The following is a 20,584-nucleotide window of genomic DNA, read 5'->3' as shown; positions in this document are numbered from 1 at the left end:
ATGGAGGAGATCAACATGGGTGGCGGGCCCAGGGACTTGACCAGACACGCCCGATGATGGCTGAACTGGTCAAAGGTGTGTTTCCCATGATACCTTCCTGTTCCACTCTGACCTGTGGAGTGGGGTTAGAGATGTTAGATGTTATGATGTTCAAGTTTCCCAGAAATCCCTGTTGGAAGATTCCCGGAATCAGGAAAGACTAAATAGGAAATTCAGAATCATCCAACCAGGATTTCGGGCAAACCTGGGACATTTGGGAAAGTTGCTGGAATTTTTCAACCATAGTCCAAATTCAAGGATTCCCTATGTTGGCTACTGTATACTGCTTTCCACTCCAGCAAACCTATTATATTATTGTTAGGATATATGTGAAAGCAGTCAGGTGGTTCTCTGATTCAGAGGGGTTGGATTAAATGCGGAAGACACATTTCGGTTGAATACATTCAGTTGTACAACTGACTAGGTATCCCCCTTTCTATAAAAGATAGATCTAACTTTTCAGTTCTTTGGCAATCTTTAAACAAACAAAGATAAACCATAAATTGGCTGTTAGTTTAAAATGAAATTATAGATTAAAACGGAAGATCAGAAAAACACATCTAGCAAAGCAAACAGCAGCCCGCCATCGGCAAGATCAGTGGCTCGTCGTCATTACATCGGTGATGGCAAGCTGACACCACTAACAGCAGTCAGGGGTTTGCACCACCAGGGTTGTGAGTTTAGTTACAGTGTCAGACACACAAAGACATTAGACATTATTCTAAAGCCAGGGTAACCAGACACAGGCACTGGGACATGTCTTTCGTTGAATGTACGTCGGCCAATACAGCTTAAGACCGGCTAGCGCCAGATTTGCCACAGTCTCCAACAGGTGCAGTTCAAGCCACCAGCAATTAGCAGAATGGCAGTCAAGGTGACCAAGAGACCGAAAGCAAAGACTGTGGCTGCCACGGCCCAGATGTAGGTTTTCCTAGAGAAGTCGACCAGTGGGGTCCTCATGGCCAGCCTGCCCCTGCGAGCCTTCTGGCGGTTCTGGGGTGGGTAGCGCACCATGTTGATCTCCTCCATGCCCAGGGACTTGACCAGACACGCCCGATGATGGCTGAACTGGTCAAAGGTGTGTTTTCCCAATGTATACACTTCCTGTTCCACTCTGACCTGTGGAGTTCAGAGGTCACAGGGCTAGGGTCAGATGAGGGGTCAAAGGGTCATGTGACTTGTTGTTAAGGATTAGATGTTTGCTGCATGACGGTCTAGCAGCATTTCTCCAACTCAGTCCAAAGACATGCTACCCTCCATCTCAGTCCCAATGACACACTACCCTCCATCTCAGTCCCAAAGACATGCTACCTCCATCTCAGTCCCAAAGACAAAGACATGCACCCTCCATCTCAGTCCCAAAGACAGCTACCTCCATTCAGTCCAAAGACACACTACCCTCCATCTCAGTCCCAAAGACACACTACCCTCCATCTCAGTCCAATGACACACTACCTCCATCTCAGTCCCAAAGACATGCTACCATCCATCTCAGTCCCAAAGACATGCTACCCTCCATCTCAGTCCCAAAGACACCACTACCCTCCATCTCAGTCCCAAAGACATGCTACCCTCCATCTCAGTCCCAAAGACACGCTACCCTCCATCTCAGTCCAAAGACATGCTACCCTCCATCTCAGTCCCAAAGACATGCTACCCTCCATCTCAGTCCAAAGACACACTACCCTCCATCTCAGTCCCAAAGACACACTACCCTCCATCTCAGTCCAAACAGCTACTCATTAGTCCAAACAGACACTACCCTTCATCTCAGTCCAAAGACATGCTACCCTCCATCTCAGTCCCAAAGACACTACACTCCATCTCAGTCCCAAAGACATGCTACCCTCCATCTCAGTCCCAAAGAATGCTACCCTCCATCTCAGTCCAAAGCACACCTACCCCATCTCAGTCCCAAAGCATGCTACCCTCCATCTCAGTCCCAAAGACACACTACCCTCATCTCAGTCCAAAGACACGCTACCCTCCATCTCAGTCCAAAGACATGCTACCCTCCATCTCAGTCCCAAAGACATGCTACCTCCATCTCAGTCCCAAAGACACACTACCCTCCATCTCAGTCCCAAAGACACACTACCCTCCATCTCAGTCCCAAAGACATGCTACCCTCCATCTCAGTCCCAAAGACATGCTACCCTCCATCTCAGTCCCAAAGACACACTACCTCCATTCAGTCCCAAAGACACACTACCCTCCATCTCAGTCCCAAAGACATGCTACCCTCCATCTCAGTCCAAAGACACACTACCCTCCATCTCAGTCCCAAGACACCTACCCTCCATCTCAGTCCAAAGAACATGCTACCCTCCATCTCAGTCCCAAAGACACGCTACCCTCCATCTCAGTCCAAAGACACACTACCTCCATCTCAGTCCAAAGACACCACCCTCATCTCAGTCCCAAAGACACGCTACCTCCATCTCAGTCCCAAAGACACGCTACCCTCCATCTCAGTCCCAAAGACACGCTACCCTCTCTAGCCAAGACAGCTCCTCCTCACAGTCCCAAAGACATGCTACCCTCCATCTCAGTCCAAAGACATGCTACCCTCCATCTCAGTCCAAAGACACACTACCTCCATCTCAGTCCCAAAGACACACTACCCTCCATCTCAGTCCAAAAGACAACTACCCTCCATCTCAGTCCAAAGACATGCTACCTCCATCTCAGTCCCAAAGACACACTACCTCCATCTCAGTCCAAAGACATGCTACCCTCCAACACTGTCCCAAGGACCGCGTCTACTATCAAAACTGTCCCAAGGACGCATTATCCTCCAACCCAGTCCCAAGGACACGCTACCTATCAACACTGTCCCAAGGACGCGCTACCTATCAACACTGTCCCAAGGACACGCTACCTTCCAACACTGTCCAAGACGCGCTACCTATCAAAACTGTCCCAAGGACGCATTATCCTCCAACTCAGTCCAAGGACACGCTACCTTCCAACACTGTCCCAAGGACGCGCTACCTATCAAAACTGTCCCAAGGACGCATTATCTCCAACTCAGTCCCAAAGACACGCTACCCTTCAACTCAGCCTGGTATCTATCAGAAACTTGTTCACTAAGGATAACTCTGATTCTATCTATATGTATGAATCTTGTGGTAACTTGTCCCTAAAGAGGATCTCTATATGTATTATCTCTGTGGTAATTGTCCCCTAAAGAGGACTCTATATGTATTATCTCTATGGTAACTTTCCTAAGAGGACTCTATAGTATTATCTATGGTAATTTCCCTAAGAGGACTCTATATGTCTTATCTTATGGTAACTTGTCCCCTAAAGAGGACTCTATATGTATGATCTCTATGGTAACTTGTCCCCTAAAGAGGATCTCTATATGTATGATCTCTGTGGTAACTTGTCCCTAAAGAGGATCTCTATATGTATGATCTCTGTGGTAACTTGTCCCTAAAGAGGACTCTGTATGGATTATCTATGTGGTAACTTGTCCCCTAAAGAGGATTCTATATGTATGATCTCTGTGGTAACTTGTCCCTAAAGAGGACTCTATATGTATGATCTCTATGGTAACTTGTCCGTAAGAGGATCTCTATATGTATGATCTCTATGGTAACTTGTCCTAAAGAGGACTCTTATATGTATGATCTCTGTGGTAACTTGTCCCCTAAAGAGGATCTCTATATGTATGATCTCTGTGGTAACTTGTCCCCTAAAGAGGATCTCTATATGTATGATCTCTATGGTAACTTGTCCCTAAGAGGATCTCTATATGTATGATCTCTGTGGTAACTTGTCCCTAAAGAGGACTCTATATGTATGATTCCTATGGTAACTTGTCCCGTAAAGAGGATCTCTATATGTATGATCTCTGTGGTAACTTGTCCCTAAAGAGGATCTCTATATGTATTATCTCTGTGGTAACTTGTCCCCTAAAGAGGACTCTATATGTATTATCTCTATGGTAACTTGTCCCCTAAAGAGGACTCTATATGTATGATCTCTATGGTAACTTGTCCCCTAAAGAGGATCTCTATATGTATGATCTCTGTGGTAACTTGTCCCCTAAAGAGGATCTCTATATGTATTATCTCTGTGGTAACTTGTCCCCTAAAGAGGATCTCTATATGTATGATCTCTGTGGTAACTTGTCTAAAGAGGACTCTATATTGTATTATCTCTATGGTAACTTGTCCCCTAAAGAGGACTCTATATGTATTATCTCTGTGGTAACTTGTCCCTAAAGAGGACTCTATATGTATGATCTCTGTGGTAACTTGTCCCTAAGAGGATCTCTATATGTATGATCTCTGTGGTAACTTGTCCCTAAAGAGGACTCTTTATGTATGATCTCTGTGGTAACTTGTCCCCTAAAGAGGACTCTATATGTATGATCTCTGTGGTAACTTGTCCCCTAAAGAGGTCTCTATATGTATGATCTCTGTGGTAACTTGTCCCTAAAGAGGACTCTATATGTATTATCTCTGTGGTAACTTGTCCCCTAAAGAGGATCTCTATATGTATGATCTCTGTGGTAACTTGTCCCCTAAAGAGGACTCTTAATGTATTATCTCTGTGGTAACTTGTCCCCTAAAGAGGATCTCTATATGTATGATCTCCATGGTAACTTGTCCCCTAAAGAGGATCTCTATATGTATTATCTCTATGGTAACTTGTCCCTAAAGAGGACTCTGAAGCTATCTATATGTATGATCTCTGTGGAGATCGGCCTGGGAGTGTTTAGGTTACTGTAAACTTGGTATTGTTTGATTGGTCAATGGTGGTTGGTTTTGGGTTGAGAAGATTCCACCTTCAGATGTTACACATGTAATGAATGCATTGGTTTCTCTCTTAACCTGTATCCAGTTCATGGAGGAAGGTTGTATGATCAGTTCTCATTTCCTAGATTCTAGGCTTCTGGTCTAGTAAGCATCGCTTTGTTCATGCTTTGCCCTATAAGTTAATCTCCATTGGTTGGAATAATGCTTGTTATGTTTGTAACTCAAGCTTTGGTTCTCTCTCTTAACCTGTATCCAGTTCCTGCTTTGTCCTATAGTTAACTTGAGGATCCATATGGTTGGAATAATGTTTGTTAATGTTTGTAACTTAAGCTTTGGTTCTCTCTCTTAACCTGTATCCAGTTCCTGCTTTGTCCTATAAGTTAACCTCCATATGGTTGAATAATGCTTGTTAATGTTTGTAACTTAAGCTTCATGCTTTGTCCTATAAGTTAACTTGAGGATCCATATGGTTGGAATAATGCTTGTTAATGTTTGTAATTAAGCTTCATGCCTGGTATGTTTATCCATTCATTGTTCCAATGTTAATTAAACATCTGCCTTTGTATATAGACAATTCTCAGACCCAATTCTTGCTTAGTCAACGTCACCTCATTGTCTAACGAGTTGCTTGTATATTTTAATTGTCTTTATAGAGTCATATAAACATTTTAAAATAGGTTAATTACTTAGTCTTTATTACGAGTTTTATGTGACGTATATCTATATACTGTATATCCACATATTACTGCTCACTACTGTCAAAGGGTGGATTTAGACACAGTCTATCTGTCTACTGCAGGCAAGCCACCATTGGACTGTCGTAGGCATGACTACTTTAGTGGCAAGGTGTGGTTGGGCCGGCAATGGCATGCCATCATATCAGCTGCAGTCAGTTAACCAGAATCGTCCAATACCGGCTAGCGTGCCAACCAACAGTATATTCACCAGAGGTCCGGCTAGGCCGTATCCTAAAGGCTAGGCTAGGCGTATCCTAAAGGCTAGGCTAGGCCGTATCCTAAAAGGCTAGGCTAGGCCGTATCCTAAAGGTTAGGCTAGGCGTATCCTAAAGGCTAGGCCGTATCCTAAAGGCTAGGCTAGGCCGTATCCTAAAGGCTAGGCTAGCCGTATCCTAAAGGCTAGGCCGTATCCTAAAGGCTAGGCTGGCCGTATCCTAAAGGCTAGGCTAGGCGTATCCTAAAGGCTAGGCTAGGCCATATCCTAAAGCCTACTTTTTATAAGACAGTTTCCTTACCTACACCCCAAAGGGCAGAGAGCTGAGGGTGTAGTGCATAATGACGTCGTTGACGGTCACCCCACCACTGGTCGTCTCAGCCAGCATTCGCTTTATCACCTTATTGACAGAGACGAAAGAGGGAGGTCTTTTGTCAGCCATCATATGTAAATACATACTGTACATACCCATAATAGGACAATTGTTGTTGCCACAGTAACAGTAGACCTCTTTACAGTATATAAACTACATTTCAGCAGGAGCTCAACTAAAAGTGACCCATGCCCAATTTCCAAATGAACACCTAAATCATATGCCCAAATTGTGGAGATTTGAGTGGATTTGGCAGGTGTAATCTCCACCTTGTCCTCCATTTTGGATTTCAGCCCTACTCCATAGGTTGCTCACAAGCTCCCTCCAGACCTTACTTCTTGTTGGAGGAGAAGACGTAGAGCGCCAGGGGCTTCTCTCTCTCGTTGATGAAGTGGATGGCGTCATCTATGTCGCTGACGGTCACTATGGGCAACAGGGGCCGAAGATCTCCTCCTGCATCAGCCTAGCCTGTGGGGGCACGTCCTTCACCACCGTGGGGGTGAGGGGTCAGGGGTCAACGTTTTTGACAGACCAAGTGTTTCAGAAAGAATCCCAGCTGGAGGATTCTCAATTAGTAAATTCTTAGTTTGAGGATTCCCAGTTAGAGCAATCCCAGTTAGAGCAATCCCAGTTAGAGCCAATCCCAGTTAGATCATTCCCAGTTAGAGCAATCCCAGTTAGAGCAATCCCAGTTAGAGCAATCCCAGTTAGAGCATTCCAGTTTAGAGCAATCCCATTTAGAGGCAATCCCAGTTAGAGCAATCCCAGTTAGAGCAATCCCAGTTAGAGCAATCCCAGTTAGAGCAATCCCAGTTAGAGCAATCCGCAGTTAGAGCAATCCCCGTTAGAGATCCCAGTTAGAGCAATCCCAGTTTTAGAGCAATCCCAGTTAGAGCAATCCCAGTTAGAGCAATCACAGTTGAGAGATTCCTGGAATCAAGAGAGCCGAAGCAGGGAGGGAATCCTCCAACAGAGCCACACTTGGTCCCATGCAACGGCAGGGTTGTGGGTTTGATTCTCACGGGGGACCAGTACAAATTAAATTGGATGCACTCACTACTCTGGACAAGAGCATCTGCTAAATGACTCAAATGTTTAAAAAAATGTTTTTAAATGTAATTCTCTAATTGTGATTTCTGAAAAACCTTGGAACTTTGGGAAAGGTTCTGGGAATGTTGCAACCCAAGGGGAAATACAGTAATATTATTAAAACCCAAGGGGAAATACAGTAATATTAAACCCCAAGGGGAAATACAGTAATATTATTAAAACCCAAGGGAAAATACAGTAATATTATTAAACCCCAAGGGGAAATACAGTAATATTATTAAAACCCAAGGGGAAATACAGTAATATTATTAAACCCCAAGGGGAAATACAGTAATATTAAACCCCAAGGGGAAATACAGTAATATTAAAACCCAAGGGGAAATACAGTAATATTATTAAACCCCAAGGGGAAATACAGTAATATTATTAAACCCCAAGGGGAAATACAGTAATATTAAACCCCAAGGGGAAATACAGTAATATAATTAAAACCCAAGTCTGCCAACTACTAACTAATGTGTCACCAAATATATGTGAGCCCAATGAGACTGCCTACCAATGTAGCGTTGTGACGCGTCACTCTGCCCCCCTACTGTTGCCGTGTAGCCCTCCAGTAGAGTCATCACGCGGTTGAAGTGGCGCTGGTTGATGATGCGGCCGTAGTCAGGGGAAGATTTGGGGTCCGGCCCATAAAACTCCTAGGATGAAGGAAAACAACGTATGGATTAGATGCTGGCTGGGAGTAAGGGGTTGCTACCTACAGTCAATCAGAGTTGGGGTCAATTCTGGAAGTGAATTGAAATTAAATTCATAAATTGGGAAAATTCTCATAGAAAACTATGGACTTTCGCCCCTGAGTGTTTTATTTTAGGAATCTAATCATTTCATTTCACTTCCTGAATTGACTGAATTGAAAATCTGAATTGATACCATACTGTGTACATTAATACACAATGTAATAGAGTAGTAATCCATTGGCAGAGCTATCGTAGCATCCTTGCTAACTAGCTACAGTAGAGATAGACAGGACGTAAGAGACCAGTAGTGTCTGTCGGATGCCCTCCACCACTCTGTTCTGGATGCTGGGTTCACACAGGATGTAGTCTGGGGCGATGCATGTCTGACCGCAGTTCACAAACTTCCCCCAAGTGATACGCCTGCGGTGGATGAACAAAACCAACATGAAGAGCAAAAATAAAACAATAAATAAACCACAGACATCAAATCAATATGCATCTTTCACATACACAATTTTTCAGATTCAAGCATTCTGATGATTTGTAAAAGGAGCTAAGCATGCTGTTATCTCATTACATATAACGACCCATATAACGAACCTTTAGGATTAAAAAATGATGTATTTCCTGCTTAGTCCCTTATAACTCCGGGAATCTCTCGAAAGGGATTTCTGGGGAATTTTGGGAACGTTTTTACAATTTTGCAACCCTTAAATCCTGCTCCTCACATCTTTCTCAACTTTCTACATCACCAACTGCCAAAACATTAGCCACGATGCTAAGCTAATACACGTTAGCTGAAACTGCTTTGCTATGGAAAGATGCTAAATAGTACAAAACTCCCTATCAAAGATGCTAACTAGTACAAAACTCCCTATCAAAGATGCTAACTAGTACAAAACTCCCTATCAAAGATGCTAACTAGTACAAAACTCCCTATCAAAGATGCTAACTAGTACAAAAATTCTCCCTACTACAAATAGTGCTAACAGTACAAAAACTCCCTATCAAAGATGCTAACTAGTACAAAACTCCCTATCAAAGATGCTAACTGTAAACTAAAAACCCTATCAAAGATGCTAACTAGTACAAAACTCCCTATCAAAGATGCTAACTAGTACAAAACTCCCTATCAAAGATTGCTAACTAGTACAAAACTCCCTATCAAAGATGCTAACTAGTACAAAACTCCCTATCAAAGATGCTAACTAGTACAAAACTCCCTATCAAAAATGCTAACTAGCACAAAATTCCCTATCAAAGATGCTAACTGCTAAAGCTAGCTCACTATGTCATCTCTCGCTGATAGCAACAGGTGGTGGGGCTGTTACCTTGACCAACAATATGGCTGCTATATTACTGACGACATGTATTACAGAACACATGTATTACAGACCACAGGTATTACAGACCAAAGGTAATTACTATGAACTGCATTGGGGGTTACTGACCGGCATGCAACTCTGAGGTCGACGTCCTTATCGATGTAACAGGGGCTCTTCCCCCCCAGCTCCAGGGTCACGGGGGTGAGGTGTCGGGCTGCGGCCTCCATCACCAGTTTACCCACAGTGCAGTTCCCTGTGTAGAAGACGTGGTCGAAACGCTGACGCAGCAACTCCTGGGTCTCTGACACGCCCCCACACACTACAGGGTACAGCTCCTTGAAAGACCCCAACATTTATTAACAGGACAGTTCATCCCAGAACCAAAGCTGCTTAGATGCATGCTAAGATGCTTGCAAATTAAGCGTGCTGTGTACTATCCCTTTAAGCATGCTGTAAACTATCCCTTTAAACACGCTGTGAACCTCCCTTTAAACACGCTGTGAATTATCCCTTTAAACACGCTGTGAACTATCCCTTAAAACATGCTGTGAATTATCCTTTTAAGCGTGCTGTGAACTATCCCTTTAAACACGCTGTGAACTATCCCTTTAAGCATGCTGTCTACTATCCCTTTAAACACGCTGTGAACTATCCCTTTAAACACGCCGTGAACTATCCCTTTAAACAATCTTTGAACTATCCCTTTAAGCGTACTGTGACCTATTCCTTTAAGCGTGCTGTGAACTATCCCTTTAAACATCCTGTGTACTATCCCGTTACAACGTGTATAGGACACTAACTCAAGACAGCAGGATGTAGCCAGTATGTATGTATGACATCACAGCAATAGAGGACTTGTCTATACTACATCACTATACTAAAGGTGCTGCTGTAATATTGGAGCTAAATCGCTGACTATTGGCTCACAGTCACAGGACTAAAACAGTTCAGCTCAGATTGCTCTCAAAAACTGAGTGTACAAAACATTAAGAACACCTTCCTAATATTGAGTTGCTTTCACCTGGTCAGTCTATGTCATGGAAAGAACAGGTGTTCCTAATGTTTTATACACTCAGTATATATAGGGTAGTGTCCCAAATGGCACCCTATTACCTATATAGTACACTACTTTTGACCAGGGCCCATAGGGTTCTTGTCTAAAGTAGTGCACTATATAGGGAATAGGGTGCCATACAGTATTCTCATACAGCAGACAAGGGGGAATAGAATAGGGACCTGGTCCAGATATCGTGGGAGCAGAGCTTTGAGGAGACTAGCTGAGTATTCACTCAGCTCAGACGGCTTCACGCACAGCATGCATTGCCTGGGGAGGGCGGGAGCGGAGGAGGGAGGGAGGGAGGGAGGGAGGGAGGGAGGGAGGGAGGGAGGGAGGGAGGGAGAATGAACAGTGGTGAATGGGATGACATCACTAACAGTGTGTGTGTGTGAATGGGATAACATCAGCTAACAGTGTGTGTGTGTGAATGGGATGACATCACTCAGTGGTAGCAGAATGCCAGACATCTTAGGGAGATGGATAATGCTGTGTGTCCGTGTCAGTGAGGGATGAGAGACAACTACAGTGAAAAAGTAGGAGTGGAGGGGGAAGCTGAAGATTACACAGCTAAGGAGGAATAGGAATGGAGGGGTGGGGGGGGGGGGGGGGGTCGTTGGGGCGTACCTGCAGCGATAGCCCCGACCAGGGGCTGCAGGGTTAGGGCCCAGGGGTAGTTCCAGGCCCCGATAATGAGGACCACTCCCAGGGGCTCCGGCTGGATGTACGCCTTCAAGTACATTACATTACATTACAGTACAGTACATTACATTAAACTTTATTCATCCCTTTTGAGTTCCAAGTGGAACCCTTTTGAGTTCCAAGTAGAACCCTTTTGAGTTCCAAGTAGAACCCTTTTGAGTTCCAAGTGGAAGCCTTTTGAGTTCCAAGTGGAAACCTTTTGAGTTCCAAGTAGAACCCTTTTGAGTTCCAAGTAGAACCCTTTTGAGTTCCAAGTAGAACCCTCTGTTGAAAGGGTTATTCAAAGGGGACAGCGGCAGAACCATTTTAGGTTCTAGATATAACTTTGTTTCTAACAGTGTAGCTCAGTGTAAATGGACTGATGTAGTGCAATGATAAGTCTTCCATACCGTACCTGGTCTGAGATGGTGAGGAGGTTCCTCTCTACAGGCCGAGGAGCAGCCCACTGGGCCAGCTTCGACACAGCCAGGCTGATCTCATTCTCCAGGCCGATCAGCTCAAACAGCGGGGTGTCGTACTGGCTCTGTGGAACGCAAGGTGAGGTTTACTGATGTGAGACACGGCTATTTCCACAGTAAACTTACTGAAAGTCTTTGCAAAATTATCTAAATGTATAAGTCTGTGTATTTGTACAGTTATTCCCAACACTTTAAACTTTCAAAACCTGCTGAGGAAGACATAATTCATAGTTCAGAGGCGTGATAGTTTGTGATATACTTACAAGGCTCATTTAATTGGCTCTTATCGAAGGTGTCACAGTTGGCCTCAGACTATCACAGCTCCATGTAACGAACTACTGTATGTTTGAAGCTTTTACCCTGTTGATGTCCTGTTTGAGGGCGGTGGCGATCTCTCCCTGTCTGTCTGTGATCATCCTCTGGAGGGACTTGAGCTGGTGAACTCTGAACTCCAGGGGTCGCGACCGCCCAGCGAGGAAAGCCTCTCTGGCCCTCTGCACCGCCTGCTTCTCCATGGTAACCGGTCACCAGCACACACCTGAACAGTAAACACACAGCCACTTTAAGTACACACAAAGTACACCAGGTTCAGATAGACACAGGTACATGTCACTAGAATACACCTGTAAAGTACAGCAGACAGACACAGGTACTTGTCACTAGAATACACCTGTAAAGTACAGCAGACAGACACAGGTACATGTCACTAGAATATCAAATCAAATCAAGTTTATTTTATATAGCCCTTCGTACATCAGCTAATATCTCAAAGTGCTGTACAGAAACCCAGCCTAAAACCCCAAACAGCAAGCAATGCAGGTGTAGAAGCACGGTGGCTAAGAAAAACTCCCTAGAAAGGCCACCTGTAAAGTACAGCAGACAGACACAGGTACAATAGGCACGGAATAACTCAAATATGCATGCCCATCCTTATACTTATATCATACATGGCTATATACTGTATTTAACTACATTTCTTATGAAAGATAATTGTTTTGAATAGTTACAGTACATTGGTTTATCATAGATATGCCTATGAATACTCACGTGAAGAAAGTGCAGAGAATTATCCCAAACCATCAAATAAATGTCCATTGCTTTTGTGGTCTGCTTAAAATGAACAAACATGAGGTAGGTCTACTGTATTTTTCTTGAAGAGTATATTATCTAATCAACTTTGAGCTGATGTGCAGCGGGATTCAACAGAGGACGAGTACGAAAGTACAAAGCACGGTCTACAATAGAAGAGTAACTACAGGGTCGACAGTACTTTGAAAGTACTATTCAGTTGTTTGTTTTCTCTACCATCAATCAAAATGTGGAATATAAAATTTGACTTAGTTTACAATATGTTGGTTGTCAAATATGTTGAAATAAGCATGAACTGGTAAATTACGATGCTTTCACCCGTACAATAAGTACTGAACAGTATTTTGTCTGTTGAATAAGCTTAACTACATCATCAAATACATAAAATAAAAATAAAACAACGTTTCCAATACTCACACATGAATAAAAGAAGCACGCAGGATTATTGTCTGTGGTCAATAAATTCCATCCATGAATCGGAAAAATGAATGACAAAAAATACACTTCTGAAAAGTTAAATCCTGCGGGACAGTGTTTAAAAAACCGATATCAGATACTTTACTATTCTGCGCAAACTTCTTGCATAAAATAAAAAGGCAGTCACCACGTGAAAAAAACGCGCTGCTATCGATGTCTCATTACCAAGGAGGTGAACTACATTATGCCACAGTACGGTACCTTCTGTTCTTCCCAGGTTCTGCCTCACTGACGTAACCGTGAGATTCACGTTAATTTATTGCTCGAGGCGACGGGTGGTATCGGTTTAGCAGCAGACCGTAGCCTACTCAAATTAGCCGTTTTTTGCATGTTTGCAATTATTTGTCTTTATGGAAAACGAGCTAAAAATGACCTAGAATTTTATTAATGAAGTTAATTAAATATGTTTAAAATATACATGTATGTTTTTTTTAATGTCTCCTAGATTTACGACAGACAAAACCTTGTTTCTTATCATGTATTTTTTGACAGTCCTTCTTGCCGTTATGAATGTGTTATTCAGTCCTTCTTGCCATTATGAATGTGTTTTCAGTATTTCTTCTTTTTGCCATTATGAATGTGTTATTCAGTCCTTCTTGGCCTTTATGAATGTGTATCAGTCCTCTTGCCATTATGAATGTGTATTCAGTCCTTCTTGCCATTATGAATGTGTTATTCAGTCCTTCTTGGCCAATTATGAATGTGTTATTCAGTCCTTCTTGCCATTATGAATGTGTTATTCAGTCCTTCTTGCCATTATGAAATGTGCTAATTCAGTCCTTCTTGCCATTAATGAATGTGTTATTTCAGTCCTTCTTGCCATTATGAATGTGTTATTCAGTCCTTCTTGCCATTATGAATGTGTTATTCAGTCCTTCTTGCCGTTATGATGTGCTAATTCAGTCCTTCTTGCATTATGAATGTGCTATTCAGTCCTTCTTGGCCATTATGAATGTGTTATTCAGTCCTTCTTTGCCATTATGAATGTGTTATTCAGTCCTTCTTGCCATTATGAATGTGTTATTCAGTCCTTCTTGCCATTATGAATGTGCTATTCAGTCCTTTTTGCCATTTATGAATGTGTTATTCAGTCCTTCTTGCCATTATGAATGTGTTATTCAGTCCTTCTTGCCGTTATGAATGTGCTAATCAGTCCTTCTTGCCATTATGAATGTGCTATTCAGTCCTTCTTGCCATTATGAATGTGTTTATTCAAATAGTTTCTTTGGGCTTTAGTAGTAAGGCCAAAAATCAATATTTAAAACTTGTTATGGCTGCAGGGGCGTATTGAAAAACTGGAAAATATGTGCAAATTTTCTAACGGCCTCTTAATCAATTTTTGCTCTTACAATATGCATATTGTTATTACTATTGGATAGAAAACAGTCTCTAGTTTCTAAACCGTTTTAATTATTTCTCTAAGTGGAACAGAACTATTTTTACAGTCCATTTCCTATCCGGAAGTGAGATTCCAAAATCGATGTCGCTTTCGAGCCCTGTCTATAAAAGGGCATGTCACTTAGACTGTAGAAACACGTCATACGCCTTCCTCTGGGTGTCATGCGGAAGTGAGAGTTGAAATCAGTTGATTATCTCGTCCTGTATTTGAACACAGCCTCTTTGAGTGAGTATTGCGCAGTTTATTTTTCTTTCTGGCGCGAAGTAGCACCTGGACTCGGCTCCTGGAAAACACTCTGTAAAGGTGAATATGATCTCTGGCTTTAGATTTTTTTTGATACATGTCACAATATCATCCTAAAGTATGTTATTTCAATATAGTTTAATTATATTATTGAAATGTTTTCTGGACTTTAGCGTGATGCGACGCAATAATTTTTTCAAGATGGAGAGGTTAGCGTCGCACTGCCAGTGTGCTTGCTAATTCAAAGAGGGAAATTGTTCGTTCTGATCGAAATAAAGACGTTTCTGAACAAAAGGACCCTTGGAGAACTCTGATGGAAGATCCACAAGATAAGGACCCAATTTGGGATGCTTTTTCATATATCTGTCGACTGTGCTAACGCTACGTTTGACTAGAATCAATGTTGCTGTGTGCTAGCTATTGTAGTAAGCTAATATAACGATATATTGTGTTCGCTGTAAAAACACTTCAACAATCGGAAATATTGTCTGTATTACAAAGATATTTGTCTTTCATTAGCTATCCACCATATATTGTCTGAAATGTTTTATGATGAGTAATTAGGTAGTTGACGTGGTTGTCTATTTTCTCTGGCTACTCCGTGCGATTTCTTGACTGTAGCTAATGATGTAGCAGTAATGTAAAACTGATTTTAGCTAAATATGCAATTTTTTGAACAAAACATAGATTTATTGTGTAACATGTTATAGGACTGTCATCTGAGGTAGTTTTTTCTAGGTTATTAGGTTGTTCTAGGTTAGTTAGGTTGGCTTGTGCATGCTCTTGCATCCTACTTGTGCTGTGAAAAATGTCTGTCCTCTTTTTTCATTTGGTGGTGAGCTAACATAAATATATGTGGTGTTTTCTCTGTAAAACATTTAAAAAATCGGACATGTTGGCTGGATTGACAAGATGTTTATCTTTCAAATGCTGTATTGGACTTGTTAATGTGTGAAAGTTAAATATTTAAAAAAAAATAGATTTTGAATTTCGCGCCCTGCATTTGAGCTGGATGTTGTCATAGGTGTACCGGTGTCGGGCTGCAGCCATAACAGGTTTAATCAACTCATTTATTAATAATTTTTTTATATCCAAAGGGTTCCTAAAATTCAAAATCAAATAGTTAAATGATCCATAGTACACTATATATACAAAAGTATATGGACACATTTAAAATGAGTGGATTCCGCTTTTTCAGCCACACCCATTGTTGACATGTGTATAAAATCGAGCACACAGCCATGCAATCTCCATAGACAAACATTGGCAGTAGAATGGGCCTTACTGAAGCGCTCAGTGACTTCCAACGTGGCACCGTCATAGGATGCCACCTTTCCAACAAGTCAGTTCGTCGAATTTCTGTCCTGCTAGAGCTGCCCAGTCAACTGTAAGTGCTGTTATTGTGAAGTTGAAACTTCTAGGAGCAACAACGTCTCAGCCAGGAAGTGGTAGGCAACACAAGCTCACAGAATGGGACCGCCAAGTGCTGAAGCGCATAGCATGTAAAAATCGTCTGTCCTCGGTTGCAACACTCGCTACCGAGTTCCAAACTACCTCTGGAAGTAACGTCAGTAGCGTTGGTCGTAAGCTTCATGAAATGGGTTTCCATGGCCGAACAGCCTCACACAAGCATAAGATCACCATGCACAATGCCAAGCATCGGCTGGAGTGGTGTAAAGCAGTGGAAACGCATTCTCTGGAATGATGACTCACGCTTAACCATCTGCCAGTACGACGGACGAATGGACATATCTGGGTTTGGCGGATGCCAGGAACACGCTCCCTGCCCCAATGCATAGTTTGGTGGAGGAGGAATAATGGTCTGGAGTTGTTTTTCATGGTTTGGGCTAGGCCCCTTAGTTCCTGTGAAGGGCAATCTTAACGCTACAGAATACAATGACATTCTAGACTATTTGTGCTTCCAACTTCGTGGCAACAGTTTGGGGAAACAGCTTTTCTGTTTGAGCATGACAATGCCCCCATGCACAAAGCGAGGTCCATACAGAAATTGTTTTTTGAGATTGGTGTGGGAAGAACTTGACTGTCCTGCACAGAGCCCAGACCTCAACCCCATCAAACGCCTTTGGGATGAATTGGAATGCCGACTGCGAGCCAGGCCTAATCGCCCAACATCAGTGCCAGACCTCACTAATGCTCTCGAGGCTGAATGGAAGCATGTCCCCGTAGCAATGTTCCAACATCTAGTGAAAAGCCTTCCCAGAAGAGTGGAGGCTGTTATAGCAGCAAAGGAGGGACCGACTCCATAATAATAATGGCCATGATTTTGGAATGAGATGTTCGACGAGCAGGTGTCCACATACTTTTGTTCATGTATTGTATAACCATCTTAAAACAATTCCATATGTCAGTTTAGCGCCGCGAGACGGGATTATCAATCCATATGAATGTGCTTGATAAACATTTTAAGTGAGCTTCAACACTTGAACCACAACAACAACCACTAGAGATGTTTGATGGACTCCGTAATACAGATTGAGAGGGAGATGTTTGCTGGACTCCATAATACAGATTGAGAGGGAGATGTTTGCTGGATTCCATAATACAGCTTGAGAGAGATGTTTGACCTGGGACTCCGATAATACAATTGAGAGGGAGATGTTTGCTGGACTCCATAATACAGATTGACGAAGGAGATGTTTGCTGGATCTCCATAAGACAGTTGAAGAGGAGATTCTTGCTGGACTTCCATGAATTACAGTTGAGAGGGAGATGTTTGCTGCACTCATAATACAGATAGAGAGAGTCGTTTACAGATAGGGGTGTTGCTGACTCCATAATACAGATTGAGAGGGAGATTTTGCTGACTCCATAAGACAGATTGAGAGGGAGATGTTTGCTCGGACTCCATAATCAATTCGAAGGTCTGCTTAGAAGGTGAGAGAGATGTTGCTGGGACTCTCCATTAATACAGATTGAGAGGAGAATGTTTCTGGACTTCCATAAACTACAGATTGAAGGGAGATGTTTGCTGGACTCCATAATACAGGTGAGAGGGAGATGTTTGCTTGGACTCACATAATACAGTTGAGAGGGAGATGTTTGCTGGACTCTCCATAATACAGATTGAGAGGGAGATGTTTGCTGGACTCCATAATACAGGTTGAGAGGCGAGATGTTTGCTGGACTACATTAATACAGATTGAAGAGGGAGATATTTGCTGGACTCTCCATAATACAGATTAGAGGGAGATGTTTTGCTGGACTCCATTAATACAGATTGACGGGGAGATGATTTTGCTGACTCTCCATAATACAGATGAGAGGAGATGTTTGCTGGACTCCATTAATACAGGATTGAGAGGGAGATGTTTGCTGGACTCCATAATACAGATTTGAGAGGAGAGATGTTTGCTGGACTCCATAATACCAGATGTTGAGAGGGAGATGTTTTGCTGGGACTCCCATAATACAGTTGAGAGGGGAGATTTGCTGGACCTCCCATAAACAGTGAGAGGGAGATGTTTGCTGGACTCCATAATACAGGTTGAGAGGGAGAGTTTGCTGGACTCCATAATACAGATTGAGAGGGAGATGTTTGCGGACTCTCCATAATACAGATTGAGAGGAGATGTTTGCTGGACTCCATAATACAGTGAGAGGGAGATGTTTGCTGGACTACATAATACAGATTGAGAGTGAGAGTATTTGCTGGACTCCATTAATACAGATTGAGAGGGAGATGTTTGCTGGACTCCATAATACAGATTGAGAGGGAATGTTTGCTGGACTCTCCATAATGCAGATTGAGAGGAAGATGATTTGCTGGACTCCATAATACAGATTGAGAGGGAGTATTGCTGGACTCAAATAACAGATTGAGAGGAGATATTTGCATGTGACCTCCATAATACAGATTGAGGGAGATGTTTGCTGGACTCCATAATACAGTTGAGAGGAGATGTTTGCTGGACTCCTCCATAATACAGATTGAGAGGGAGATATTTGCTGGGACCTCCATAATACAGATTAGAGGGAGATATTTGCTGGACTCCATAATACAGATTGAGAGGGAGATGTTTGCTGGACTCCATAATACAGATTGAGAGGGAGATATTTGCTGGACTCCATAATACAGATTGAGAGGGAGATGGATTACTGCAGGTAGTTTAATCCATAGAGATCCTATTCAATGATTTGCTTACTCTAATTCCTAATTCTATGGTTTTGTTTATACGGTTTTAGGCTATGATTCACACAGTCCATTATAATGCTTGGAATTTGCCTTCCGTACTAATTAGAGAACCATTGGACATAATCACGTGTAAAACAATAGGAGGCAAATTCTTTACATTACAAAACCGTCCTTTCGGAAATACCCAGGAAGAATACACCGAATACATGATACTCAGTCTGTCATTGAGGTTAGAATACATTTTCAACAATGTTACATAAATTAAATGCATATGGCACAATACGAAATAAAAACAACCTGTTTAATGGCATTATTAACGTCTTTAAAATGATTGAAGGTTTATAACCATTGTTTAAATAAAAGTTACTTAAAACTTTTTTATTTAAAATGAACTATTGCATTTTTGGTAAGACTGACACTGAGCCATAACTGTTGCTTCAGCACTACAAGTCTAAATTAGGGTCCAAGACGGTAGAGCCACGCGTACACCCGTTTCCCCACGTCAGCCTCACAGCAGAAACACCCGTTTCCCCACGTCAGCCTCACAGCAGGAACACCCGTTTCCCCACGTCAGCCTCACCGCAGGAACACCKGTTTCCCCACGTCAGCCTCACCGCAGGAACACCCGTTTCCCCACGTCAGCCTCACAGCAGAAACACCCGTTTCCCCACGTCAGCCTCACAGCAGGAACACCCGTTTCCCCACGTCAACCTCACAGCAGGAACACCCGTTTCCCCACGTCAGCCTCACTGCAGGAACACCCGTTTCCCCACGTCAGCCTCACAGCAGAAACACCCGTTTCCCCACGTCAGCCTCACAGCAGAAACACCCGTTTCCCCACGTCAGCCTCACCGCAGAAACACCCGTTTCCCCACGTCAGCCTCACAGCAGGAACCTCTGCAAGAAACACAAGGCACAAAATGGCTCCCATCATCACCTCTATTCACAAAACAGGACAACAAGTTAATACAAACAGTGACACAGCAAGTCACAGAGATGAGGAGATTGGCAGTCAGATATACTTTAAAGGGACTGTTCATGGGAGGACAAAGTGTCGAGAGGTCAACAAACAGAGGTACAAGAAAACAAAGGCCTCATTTAGTGGAGGAGAATGGTGCATGCTGGGTAATTAAAGGGGGCTGTAGATCATGTAGCTAGTTCTGTGTGGTTAGATTTTCCTCAACAACACCATACATTGTCTGACGGTGACAAAGCCGATCTTGTGTTGCAGGGTTGTGGGTTGTGTCCCCAATGCCACACAGTTCCCTATATAGTGCACTACTTCAGACCAGATCTCTATGGGGCCCTGTTCAACAGTAGTGGACTATGTAGAGAAAAGGCTACCATTTGGAACAAGACTTCAGCCTTTGGAGCTGTGGAACAATGTTCTCACAACGCATCTTGAAATCTCTGAGGAACATTTTACTTTTCATGATGAATCGGCGAGAGAAAATAGAAGCGTTTCCCCATTTTAGACACACAAATAGCTCATTGAATAACAATAATAAAATCAACTGTACCCCTGTATATAGTCTCATTACTAACCTGTACCCCTGTATATAGCCTCATTATTAACCTGTACCCCTGTATATAGTCTCATTACTAACCTGGACCCCTGTATATAGTCTCATTACTAACCTGTACCCCCTGTATATAGTCTCATTACTAACCTGTACCCCTGTATATAGTCTCATTACTAACCGGTACCCCCTGTATATAGACAGAGAGTTATCCATACTGGAACCTGTACCGCCTTTTATATAGC

At 42.8% G+C, this 20,584-nt stretch overlaps 1 pseudogene; it reads right to left on the bottom strand.

The window, feature by feature from the left end:
- Window positions 1–32: 32 nt before the first annotated feature.
- On the bottom strand, window positions 33–13,223 carry LOC112074184 (aldehyde dehydrogenase, dimeric NADP-preferring-like; annotated as a pseudogene).
- Window positions 13,224–20,584: the final 7,361 nt, after the last annotated feature.

The sequence above is a fragment of the Salvelinus sp. IW2-2015 genome, unplaced genomic scaffold (genome assembly GCF_002910315.2).
Source record: "Salvelinus sp. IW2-2015 unplaced genomic scaffold, ASM291031v2 Un_scaffold2530, whole genome shotgun sequence".
Taxonomy (NCBI): domain Eukaryota; kingdom Metazoa; phylum Chordata; class Actinopteri; order Salmoniformes; family Salmonidae; genus Salvelinus; species Salvelinus sp. IW2-2015.
This window is presented reverse-complemented; position numbering and strand designations above follow the sequence as displayed.